The sequence below is a fragment of the Marmota monax genome, unplaced genomic scaffold (genome assembly GCF_021218885.2).
Source record: "Marmota monax isolate L192 unplaced genomic scaffold, Marmota_monax_Labrador192_F-V1.1 WCK01_AAM20220418_F8-fsc00055, whole genome shotgun sequence".
Taxonomy (NCBI): Eukaryota; Metazoa; Chordata; class Mammalia; order Rodentia; family Sciuridae; genus Marmota; species Marmota monax.
The window spans coordinates 10,593,425-10,604,512 of record NW_026695205.1 but is presented as its reverse complement, the minus strand read 5'-3'; the positions used below and the strand labels follow the sequence as shown (position 1 = coordinate 10,604,512).

The 11,088-nt window shown below is 48.8% G+C and overlaps 1 long non-coding RNA gene across 1 annotated transcript; it reads right to left on the bottom strand.

Annotated features, from left to right (window-relative positions):
* Positions 1-9,822: 9,822 nt before the first annotated feature.
* LOC124083485 (uncharacterized) lies at positions 9,823-10,986 on the bottom strand. The gene is made up of 2 exons (XR_006848755.1): positions 10,132-10,986; positions 9,823-10,030 (listed from the first exon to the last, which is right to left on the bottom strand). It is a non-coding gene; the product is annotated as an uncharacterized LOC124083485 (long non-coding RNA).
* Between the last annotated feature and the right edge of the window lie 102 nt (positions 10,987-11,088).

Genomic DNA, 11,088 nt, shown 5'->3' with positions numbered 1-11,088 from the left:
GTCCTTCTTGAGACTGTCTGGAAACTAGGGCTGGTAGAGTTTGCACATATGAAGTTTGAATGACTCCATTCCATCAAAAGAACAAGACTGGCTTGCTCTCCTAAACCAATCCATGCCGCAGTCCGGCTGCAGCAGAATAACCGGGGGGTGACGAAAAACTTGTGTAGATTGATACAGCAGGAGTGGGAGCCGTTTATTGAAGGACAGGAGCAGTATTTATACATTCCACACAGCTTATCTAATTAGCATAAACTAGATACATCAGTCAACCAATCAGGAATCTCCACACTTAATGGCTTGCTTTTGTTACTTCTCAAACCACTCCCTCTGGCATTTTGCCAGGCACCATCCAGACTTGTTTACGAACTCTAACATTCCCCTGGCAAAATGCCAGGTGTTATTTTGACTTGTTTACAGACTCTAACAAATCCACATTCTATTTGGGGGATCTTAACAATCTGACAGATAATTCTCATTATTAGAATGAAGATACATATGCAGGGGCTTCCAAGGCATGGTCTCCAGGTCCACACAGATGACCAGTGCATACATGACCACGTTCATCACGACACGTGACCATTTACACATCATGCTCATATATGTACTGATATATGTGAAACATCACACACAGTACTGAAATTACATATTTAATGATACATAATTATGAATACATAAATATATTATTTATCATATAATATGTTGCAAATAGTGAATGATGTTATATACATAAAGTATTATGGTTTTTAAAGATCTACAGCATCAAACTAAGGATTGCTTATTCCTGAACATGCACAAACATATTCTTTTTTTTTTTTTTTTTTGTACCAAGGATTGAAACCAGGGGCACTTAACCACTGAGCCACATCCTCAGACCTTTTTTTATATTTTATTTTGAGACAAGGTCTTGATAAGTTATTTAGGGTCTCACTAAGTTGCTGAGGCTAGCTTTGAACTCATGGTCCTCCTGCCTCAGCCCCCCAAGCCCACAAACATATTCTAACATATTCTGTTGTGTGCAGGGGCCGTACAGAGTCAGCCACTCTCGGTTAGTGCTTAGTGGCTCTTTTCAAAGTCAGTGCGAGAACTGCCTCCAGGTGGGACGTCCAGGCAGCAGCAGCTCTCCAGCTCCACCTCAGCAGCTGGGAAGCACAGGCACCTCGCTGAAGTATTGGTGTTAAAGACACTGAAGAGCTCAGAAACAGGACCAAGAACTAAAACTTCAGAGTTGGAGGGTTCTTTAGCTGAACAGAAATCATCAGGCTTTTTCTTCCCTGGAGACACCTGCTAGCATGGCACGAGAGTCCAGAGGAGTCTCAGTGAGGAAGCCCATGTCACATGCCCAGTTCTGCAGTCGCATGGGACCCTAGGTGGGAGGTGAGACCTCATGGCCTCCTGTGGCTTGAGAGACAGCGCCCTGCCAGAGGGAGAGGACGGCAAGGAGTGTCATCCTCAGGGCAACTGAAACCAGAGTTGGCTGGTCTAGCAGATTCTACAGCCCAGCTCTGACTTGGTTCCTTCCCGTTGGAACAGAAATCAGCCCCTCCCCATGCCTGTGCCTGGCGAAAGCGAGACCCTCCTGGGGAAGGACAGCACCTGCTCAGTCTCTTCCATCCTTTACATGCAATGCCCAGCACCTACACAGATTGACAAGACCTGGAAAAGGTAAGAAAATTCACTGAAAATCAAGAACAAACACCAACAATAGAAGGGGTGCCTTGGTGGGGCTGGGCGCCTGGATTTAGTTCCTCCTCTGCTTTCTATTTGGTGTTATCATAAGAAAGACACTCAGTCCACCTGACCTCAGTTTTCTCGTCTATAACAAATAGCAAAAATAGTAGCAGTCCTGCCAACGTCTTAGGATTATTGCAAGGATCAAATAAGGTGACAAGTGACCATGCTCTTAATAGTCAAGACTCTCTGAATCTTGCCAGGGTCACCATCGAGGGGACAGGAAAGCGCCAGGGACTGAGGAGGGCAACACCCAGGTGCACTGTGCTCCCCCCGCCAGGCAAGGTTCAACAGCCTGTGTGTGTTAAGGAAGCCAGGAGGATTTACTGACCATCTGATCTGATCTGATCATCTTCCACCCCAGGTGGAAGCAATGGGGTGCCATTTTCAATAAAGAAAAAAAAACTGTCTTTGGAAATGAATAAACTCAGTCCTGACATGGAATGCATGGGAATGCTCTTTCATCTTTTTAAGTCTCATTTTCCTTTCAGTAACATGGAAATAATCACATCCACTTTGAAGCATAGGTTATATGAGATATAGTTCCTTCCTTTGGCTTTGGTAGTTTGCACTCATTGACAGTGAGGAGAACACAGATCCAAAACATCATGGGTGGAGCCTCAGGCTCCTACAAGAGCCACAAACCTCTGGGGTCTAACAGAATTAGTTAGCAGCACACCCATTTCCCCACTTACATGAATTTCTGAGCATGAGAGCAAATTACACATGCCTTAACGCAAAAATTGCCTTAAACAAAATATTAGTAATTAAATTAGAAGAGTCTGTAGTTTAGCTGAGCATCATTCACAATTGGAAATCTTGGTTTCAAATAAGCTGTCTAATTGTTTAGCTATGCTCCTCTTGTAACTTAATATTAGGCATTCTTCTGATTTTTGGATTGAAAATAAAGTCACAATTTTTTATAATTGGACATCATTTCTTTAAAAAAAAACTCTAATTGAATATAGGGAATCACTTTAACTTTTTGCAGGTTACATGTAGGTTTTCAACAAACATGGGCTTGGGTGCCATCTAGTGCTGAACTTGTGTTAACACACAGGCTGCAGAATCAAGGAAACCTGGTCTTAAGGTGCCATCTAGTGCTGAAATAGCAGCAGTAGCCACAGGCTCAGAGAAAATAAGAAACAGCCTGAGCCACATTTCCAGGACAGGTGCAAAGCCTGATTGCAAAGACTGGAATCAACACCTAATCCTACAACACACATACATCACTGTATACCAACAAGCTTCGAGAGCCTTATGGGCAGTGGGACGTCACTCTCGGGCCAGCCAGAAAGCGGAGCCCTCCGGGGTCAGGGAAGCTGCCCACCTGTTGCCACTTCCTGGCAGCTGCCTGCTGGGCTCGTTTTCTGGGGCTTTACCTCCCTGATCAGCGCTGCCTTATACCCCAGCTACTTCCTGCCCCCGACGAGGCTGAAGGAGTCCATAAAGAACAAGCCACAAATCAGTCAGGTATTGTTCAAGAAGACTTGTGCCACAGGGTTAAACGTGGGGCCTCACCATTTGGCAGAAAATAAGAAGGTTGACACCAACTCCAAGATGAAAGTGGACATCTTCAAGCTTTCAGCTCCACGTGGAGTACAGTGAGCCTCCTCACTAGGAAGGACAGCTGGAGAGCTAATGCTGTCAATAAGAGGACTCGTGATGAAAGACTGCGAACAAGGGTTCACGTTTCCCTTCTCAAGTGTCAACGTAACCTGGAACAAATCATAGCACTAGGAAGATTCCATGATCAGGTGGGCTTTCCGAAAGCAAAGCCGTCTTGCCAGGTGTTTGCAGGAGATCTGCACGTTACTGTGTTTATCAAGAACCAAGTTGTGAGCGAATGCAGTCCACCCACAGGCTGAAGAAGGTCCAGACCTGTCTGGCACCTTCAAATGAGATTTCAGCAGAAAACCTCCATTCTGAGCTGTCTCTGGTTACATTGATAAAGCTCTTCAAGGAGAAGGACTTTGTGCTGTTTAGAAGACATGGCCAGGCGCGGTGGCACATGCCTGTAATCCCAGTGACTCAAGAGGCTGAGGCAGGAGGATGGCAAGTTCAAGACCAGTCTCAGAAAATTAATAAGACCTTAAGCAACTAAGTGAGATCCTGTCTTGGGGATGCAGCTCAGTGGTGGAGCATCCCTGGGTTCAATCCCTAATACAAATAAATAAATAACACACAGGGACCTGGGGATGTGGCTCATTGGTGGAGCTTTTGCTTAGCATGCATGAAGCCCTGGGTTCGATCCCCAGCCTTGCAAAAGGCAAACAAAACAGCCTAAAATGTCAGGAGGAATGGAGTGCAAATGCAAAGATTTCTTTCTTTTTCTATCCTTATGATCAATGTTGCTACTATTTTAAAATTGATTGCTAGGATCAAAGATGTTCCTTGTAAGCCTCATAGTAACCACAATTTAAAAACCAAATAATACACCAAAAACAATAAGCAAAGAACCAAAATACACTACTATAGAAATCATTCAGCCACAAAATAACACTATATGAGATGGATAAAGAAAGGAAGGAACTATAAAAACACTAGAAAACAGTAATAAAATGGCAGTAATGATACATTACCTATCAATAATTACCTTAAATATAAATGTATTAATTCTCCAAATTAAAAGACACAGTGATGAATAGATTTTTTAAACATAAGACTCAACTATAGGGGCTGGGGATGTGGCTCAAGCAGTAGCGCGCTCCCCTGGCATGGGTGCGGCCCGGGTTCGATCCTCAGCACCACATACAAACAAAGATATTGTGTCTGCCGATAACTAAAATGTAAATAAAATATTTTTTAAAAAGACTCAACTATATGTTGCTTATGAGAAACTCACTTCATCTTGACTGAAAGCAAAGGACAGAAAATGACACTCTACACAAATGTGACCCAAAGCGAAGCAGAGGACTTATTTTGAGTCTCAAAGCAGATCCTGCTGCTGGAAAGACATCTCTGCTCAAGAACCCACTGCCCTTTCCTCTGCACGGCGTGAACTGCGTGGAGGGAGGAACCTCCGTGGACAGCTCAACCCCAGGGTGTTCTGCAGGCAGCCAGCCAGCAGGAGGCCGGGAAGCCAGAGGTCACCTCTGCTCTTCTGACAACTTCGCTGTGAAGCGCCCCATGCTCTGATGGGGAGGGCCGGGAAAATCACTGCCCCCATCCTCCAAAGGCCAGACTCTGAGAACGGGCAGGCCTCAGGCCCACCAGGAACGGAGGCTGCAGGACAAAAGGACTCCCCCCACCCCGAGAGGAGCTGCACGGGTCACAACTGTAGCCCACTGGGAGCCCAGCCACGCGGGACCCTACAGGGCGAAGCTCTGAGGCCTGAGCGTGGACCGGCTGGACACCAGAACTCCAGGGGCCTGCGCTGGTGGGCTCTCCATCTCTGTGGCAAGCTACCGGAGAGAGGTCAAGCTCAAGGAGGAAATGCTGGCTTGGCCCATGGTCCCTGAGTTCCATCCCCGTCACTCGACTCTTGTGTCTGGGCCTGTGGTGAGCCAGAGCCTGTGGAGGGGTGCGTGGCAGAGCAAGGCTGGCTCCTGGTGACCAGGAAGCAGAAAGGAAAGCAGGAGAGCCAGGGTCAGGACAAGGAGTACCTTCCAGGCCACATCCCCAGGGACCCACCCTCTCCAACCCGACCCTGCCCCCAAAGTCCAGTCACCTCCCAGTAGTACCTCAGCTGACACCAGAGGGGGGAGCAGTCCAGGGAACACTGGGAAGAGCACCCCAACTGTCCTGAGTTCTTCCTCCAGGAACCCCTCCAGGTTCTCAGGGTAAAGATCAGAAAAAAATCCCCTCAGGCCTCTCCCAACAGGAAAGAGACAGGGTCGGTCAGAAAGATGCCCAGAGCAATCTTCAGTAAAGGCCACCCTCAAGGGGAGTCCCAGCCTGGGCCTTCCACAGCCTTTCAGTGGGGAAGGGAAAAAAGCCACTCCAGCCCTCATCCTGGCCCACTTACGGGGAACAGGAGGAGGGTGAGAGGCTCCTGTGAAGGCCACAGCCCAGGGTCACAAGCCCACTAGGACTGGGACCTACTCACAGGACTACAGACGTCTTCCCTCTCTGAAACCTTAGTGGCCTGTCATCAGGCTCCTGTGTAGTCACAGGGACTTGCCTCTCAAAGAACTGCAAGCCTGACTTAAGGAAGGGTCTTTTTTGGCCAAATTGTCATATTGTGTGCATGTACCGATGTGTGACATCAAATCCCAACGTTACGCATGACTATAACGCACCAATAAAAAAGGGGAGGAAAAAACACACTTAAAAAAAGAGAGTCTCTAGACATCGAAGACAATGGCGGGAGAGGGGCCAGAGCAGAGGGAGGCAACCGAGGGAGCTCTAGCCCTGGCCCCAGAGCTACAGCCAGCAGCCAGCTCCTGCCCAACAGGTGACCTGGGCACCTCACCTGAGAAATGGCAAAAAATCAAAGGCAAGAAACGCAGCTGGAGAGAAAAGACAAGTATCAGAACTAGACTCAGACCTGGCAGGATCTGGGGTCATCAAGTCTGAGAGTTGAAGTAGCCATGAGTGGTGTGCTCAGGGCTCCTGCGGCAAGAGGGAGCCCCACGCAAGAAGAGGTGGTGATGTCCCGAGAGGGGGTCTCAGGGACAGTCTTGAACACTGTCACAGCAGTGGAGAACTTTCCACACCATCGACTGACTGCACCTCCGTAGCTGAAGTATGTCAACAGAAACTTCCAAATGGGAAAGCAAAACAGTGAGGAAATTCCAAAAAGTACATCACAGAAGTGTCTTCAGGTGTCGGCGACGCCCCTCGGGCTGAATTACACTCACCCGACCTTGTAAGCCTGCTCCTTCTGGACTTTTTTAGATGGAACTTTCTAAGACAAGGGTCCCCCCAATGAAAGCCCACTTCCGAAGGCGCTCGCTCTCGCGCCAGCCTCTCGTGACTTTCCCTTGCTCTCCCACGGGGAGCCTGAGGCCCAGAGCAGAGAAGTCGCCCTGAAGATTGTTTAAAGGTAAAGTGGTGTCTGTGTTTTATTTGGTGTCCCTGGAAATTCACACGAGTGACGGGGGCAGCACATCTCTTCAGAAACCTTGCAAGCAGAGTGACAGAAGAGTGGAGATGTTTAAATCGTTGAGAAGAGCACCCTTGTGGCAGGAAAAATTCAGCCTGTCCCCCTTTCCATGTATGGAACCGTCACTAGAAAACAACTGTCCGACAGGCAGTGTCCTTATAGTGTGGATGTAACTGATCCTAACCATCAAAACATGAGCAGAAGAGATATGTGTCCCTGCAGAGCCAAGAACAAGGCTACCTGTTTCTCTTTTCCCTTTGTCCTTGGTAGATGAAAAAACTACAAGGCCCTGGGTTGAGGTGGAGACTTAAAACAGTTGGAGCTCCTGAACCTTCTGGTGTGCTCTAACCACAAGCCTCCTCCCCCGGAACTGCTAAGCCCTAAGAAATACCAGAGCAGGGCTTCCCTTTCCATCCTGCCACCATAAGATCTCCCAAAATATCTTGCAGTTTTATTAAATTCACATTTTCCTCCCCTCTGAAGTGCCAGAATTCCAGGGATGAGGACACGGTCAGCAATGACTCTTTCCCCATCTGTTCCTCCCCTCCTTCCCTCCCCATCCAGCACCTCCTGTCCACACACCTAAGGATACCTGCCATGAAATGAGCATCCTCATAAGGGTCAACACTGAAACACTTTAGTCTAAGCCCTTTGTCCCTGTCTCAATTAGCTAAGGCCACAAAAATGCTATGCCATCCTGCAGTGGCTTAAAACAGCAATGACCCCTCCTCATGGTCACTGCCTTCACATTGACCAAGGCAGCTCATCACAGGTGTCTCATTCTGGCCCCAAGGACAAAGGCCATGACTACCCTCCAAGCTTTTTGCCATGGCCAAGGTCCAAAGCTCGAGAGGTGCAGGTGGACACATGAAACTCTCAGGACGTCCTGGACCACACAGCTACTTCCACCCACACTCCACTGGCCAAAGGACCTCACGTGGCCAGCCAAGTACTTTCTGCACAGGCTGCCTCGGCAAGGACGTGGTGGATAACACTGCTGCAGGGACAGAGCCTGTGGAGGCTGCAGAATCTACCACCGGCCTCGAACATGGAGGAACGTGCACCGAAGCCCCAGAGCTCTGCCCTGGAAGTCGGAATGTGTGTTTGCCAGAGGACACAGGAGTTCAAAAGGAGTATTGTGTGGGACCTGGAGCTCTTTGGAACCCCTGGTGTCCTGCAGTAATTCACTAGGAGAAAGGATGAGGTCAGACAGTAGGTCACTGAAGGACTGTCATGTTGATTATGCAGGTGTTCTGCTGACGTTGTCAACCACCTGCCACCAGAAACCCATCCTGTTGACTCATAAAGCCGTGCACTGTCTCAAAGCCTTGCTTCTGTCATTCCAGATCAGAGATGAAGCCTAAGAAGATGCACTGCTGAGTAAGAGTGGGGGGACCTTGGAGGGTAGGCAGCTCAACTCTTTCAGCAGATGGAGGAATCCAAGCAGAGAAGTGACGAGATTCACAAAACCACTTGATGAGGTCTGCAGTGTGCTGGGCCTACACCAGCACTTTGCTCCCAGAGTAAGTCTGCTTAGCAAAGTATACACCTGTGGAAGAAGGGTCCTGAGACAGGTGCTGAGACCAGGGGGCTGTGGGCCACAGGTCTTCCCAGGGGCACCTGGTCAAAGGACATGCAGGCTCTCAGGGACTGAAATCCTAACACCATGTTGTCCTCTGATTACATCAGAACCTTTCTCAGAAGTTGAGCTTTTAAAGAAGTTGAGGCGCAGACCTCATCCCCAACAGTTCCCCTTCCTGATGCCCTTCCCGCTTTTCCGTTTGAAACATTTCTGTTTCCTCAGAAAAGATGGGAACATTGAGTTAAGCTGTTGCACCTGCTCAAAAAATACTAAAACTACACACAAAAAAGGAAATATTCATTTAAACCTATACAAATCCTAACCTCTTCTCCCAATACCTGAAGTCTCCAGCCAACCATTAGGCCTTCTCTGGCCTGGGCGGCAGCAGTTACACCACTTGGAAGATGTGTCTGATGCAGTTTATTCTATAGTTTATGGATTGAGAGCAAGCCTCCGCAGGAGCCTCTCCTAAATCCACATATAAACAAAAATGTGAAGATTTAAAAGATCTTCCTGATAGCGCATAGACTTGAGATAGACATGAGATTAAGGGAGCAATTCTGTAAAATGGGCCCACTGTGTAACCCCCACATGCTTTCTTTTCCAAGAAGCAATTTACCTGCACCCCTGCCTAGCCTAAGTGGACAGATGTCACATTCCTCAGCAAACTACCCGTTATCTGCAGGAGAAATGAAGATAATGTCCATAAGAGGAATACAAGTTAGACTGAAGGTGGACACTTCAGTGACCCTTTTTATGGACCAGATCCCAAAACTTAGGGAGATAAAGATAATTCCTCTTAATCATAAAATCTGTAAAAATTTATGGTTAAGAATCATAAACCATGCTGACCATGGTCAGCATAGGCCAAGGTGACCCAGAGTTAATCATGGCAGTGGGGACTTGAAAGTGTGATGCCATCCTACTGTCAGTCAAAAGTCAAGAGGAGGGGCTGGGGTTGTGGCTCATTTGTTGCCTAGCAAATGTAAGGCACTGGGTTTGATCCTCAGCACCACATAAAAATAAGTACATAAAATAAAGGTATTATGTCCATCTACAACTAAAAAATTAAAATAAAATTTTAAAAAAAGTCAAGAGGTGGACCTGAGCAGGAATCTCTGGATATTTCTCTGGGATCCCCAATAAAAATGGAGTGAAGAAGCTCCTTGTTCCTTCTTTTCTGAGAGGAAGGACCCAGTCTCCCCCTTGAGTGTGTCCCCACTCCCTTTTCCTGTCCCTTCAATAAACTCATGCCTGTTACTCTGAGTGACATTTTGAAATCCTTCTGATTTAAGAACTGGGTTGGAATGGGGGGGGCGATCTTCATGCTCCCCCAGTTTCCCAGAAGGTCCCAATTTTGTAACATTTCCAGAAGGTAGGCAGGTCTCAGAATATTCCTAAAAGTGACAAAGATGTACTCCTGCTTCCCCACATGTTGAAGTCTAGCATTAGAGAAGCAGCTGAGGAAGCCTATGAAGCAGGTTTATTTAATAAGGGCAACAGACCTCTCCCAGGAGGGAGAAGGGCCATAGCTGGTGTCCTGGTACCCAGGAAGGTGTTCCGCCTTTTTGATGTCTTAGGCTTCCTTTGTTCTCCAGCTCTCTTCCCTTTCTCTTTCTCCTTCCTACATAGGTGACCTCCGTGGGGTGGCCAAAACGTGGGAAACAGGTGGGCTGAAGGGGGAAGGGGGGAAGGGCAGGCCCAGGACATATTAATTAACGACTTTTACAACTCAAGGTAGGGAGGGACATTCCCCCACACACACACTGATTACCTTAGCAACAGGTTGGAGCAGGGGATGGAGGAGGAGGAAGAGAGGAGGAAGGGCTCTCAAGGGATTTCACTCCCTCAGGGAGCAGTCTTTTATCTGTCTATACCGACAGCTGTCAAATTCTGGCTTCACTCCTTGACCCCCGTCCCAACCTTCTCACTGACCAGCCTAGTTTTAGGAAGAATCCTGCAAAGCTGATTCAGAAAGCATCCCCATCTTGGGGTCGATCACCCGTCATCTCTGACCAAATACCTCACCTCCCGCCACACTGGCCTGCCTTCAGCAACAATCCTGTTCAATCGGTTTAGCAAAAAATCCCCCTTGGACGACCTGGTGATTCCCATCTACTGACCCCACACACTCCCTTGTTCTACTCATTGACTATAAAGCTCCAGCCTCCGGTGCTGTATTCCGTGTTGCATACCATTTCTCTCTGAATGAAGTCCTTCCTACTGTTTTAATAAATGCCAAAGTCATTATTTCTTAAGTTGCCAACGAAAATCCAAACCCAGAGTCTTTTTGAGGAGTGCGCGCTTTCTGGGTCGCTGGTTATGTGGGCCACGGAGTCGCCAGCAAGGACTCCTCCGAGCACTCAGAGGCAAGGGCGTCCACGCACAAGGACTTCGTCCACGGGGTTCTAGGCTTGGGATCTGGCAGGGGACAAGGCAACCAGAGGCGCGCGTTCCGAGAAGCGAGGCGGGAACAAGCCTGCGGGGACAGGGACGCTCCCCGGTGGCCCAAGGGCCCGGGCCTCCGCGCAGCTCCGGCCTCCGCAGCGCACTGCGGGGGCTCCGCGCGAGCGGCGGGCGGTCGCCCAGAAAGTGCACGTCCCGGGGGACGCGAAGGAGCGCGCTCGGCGGGGACAGGCCGCCGCTCTCGCCCGCGCGCCGGGGGCCCGCGCCGGGGGACCGCACGGGGCCCCGCGGACCGCGCAGGGCTCGCCGCGCACCGCCGGCCGGA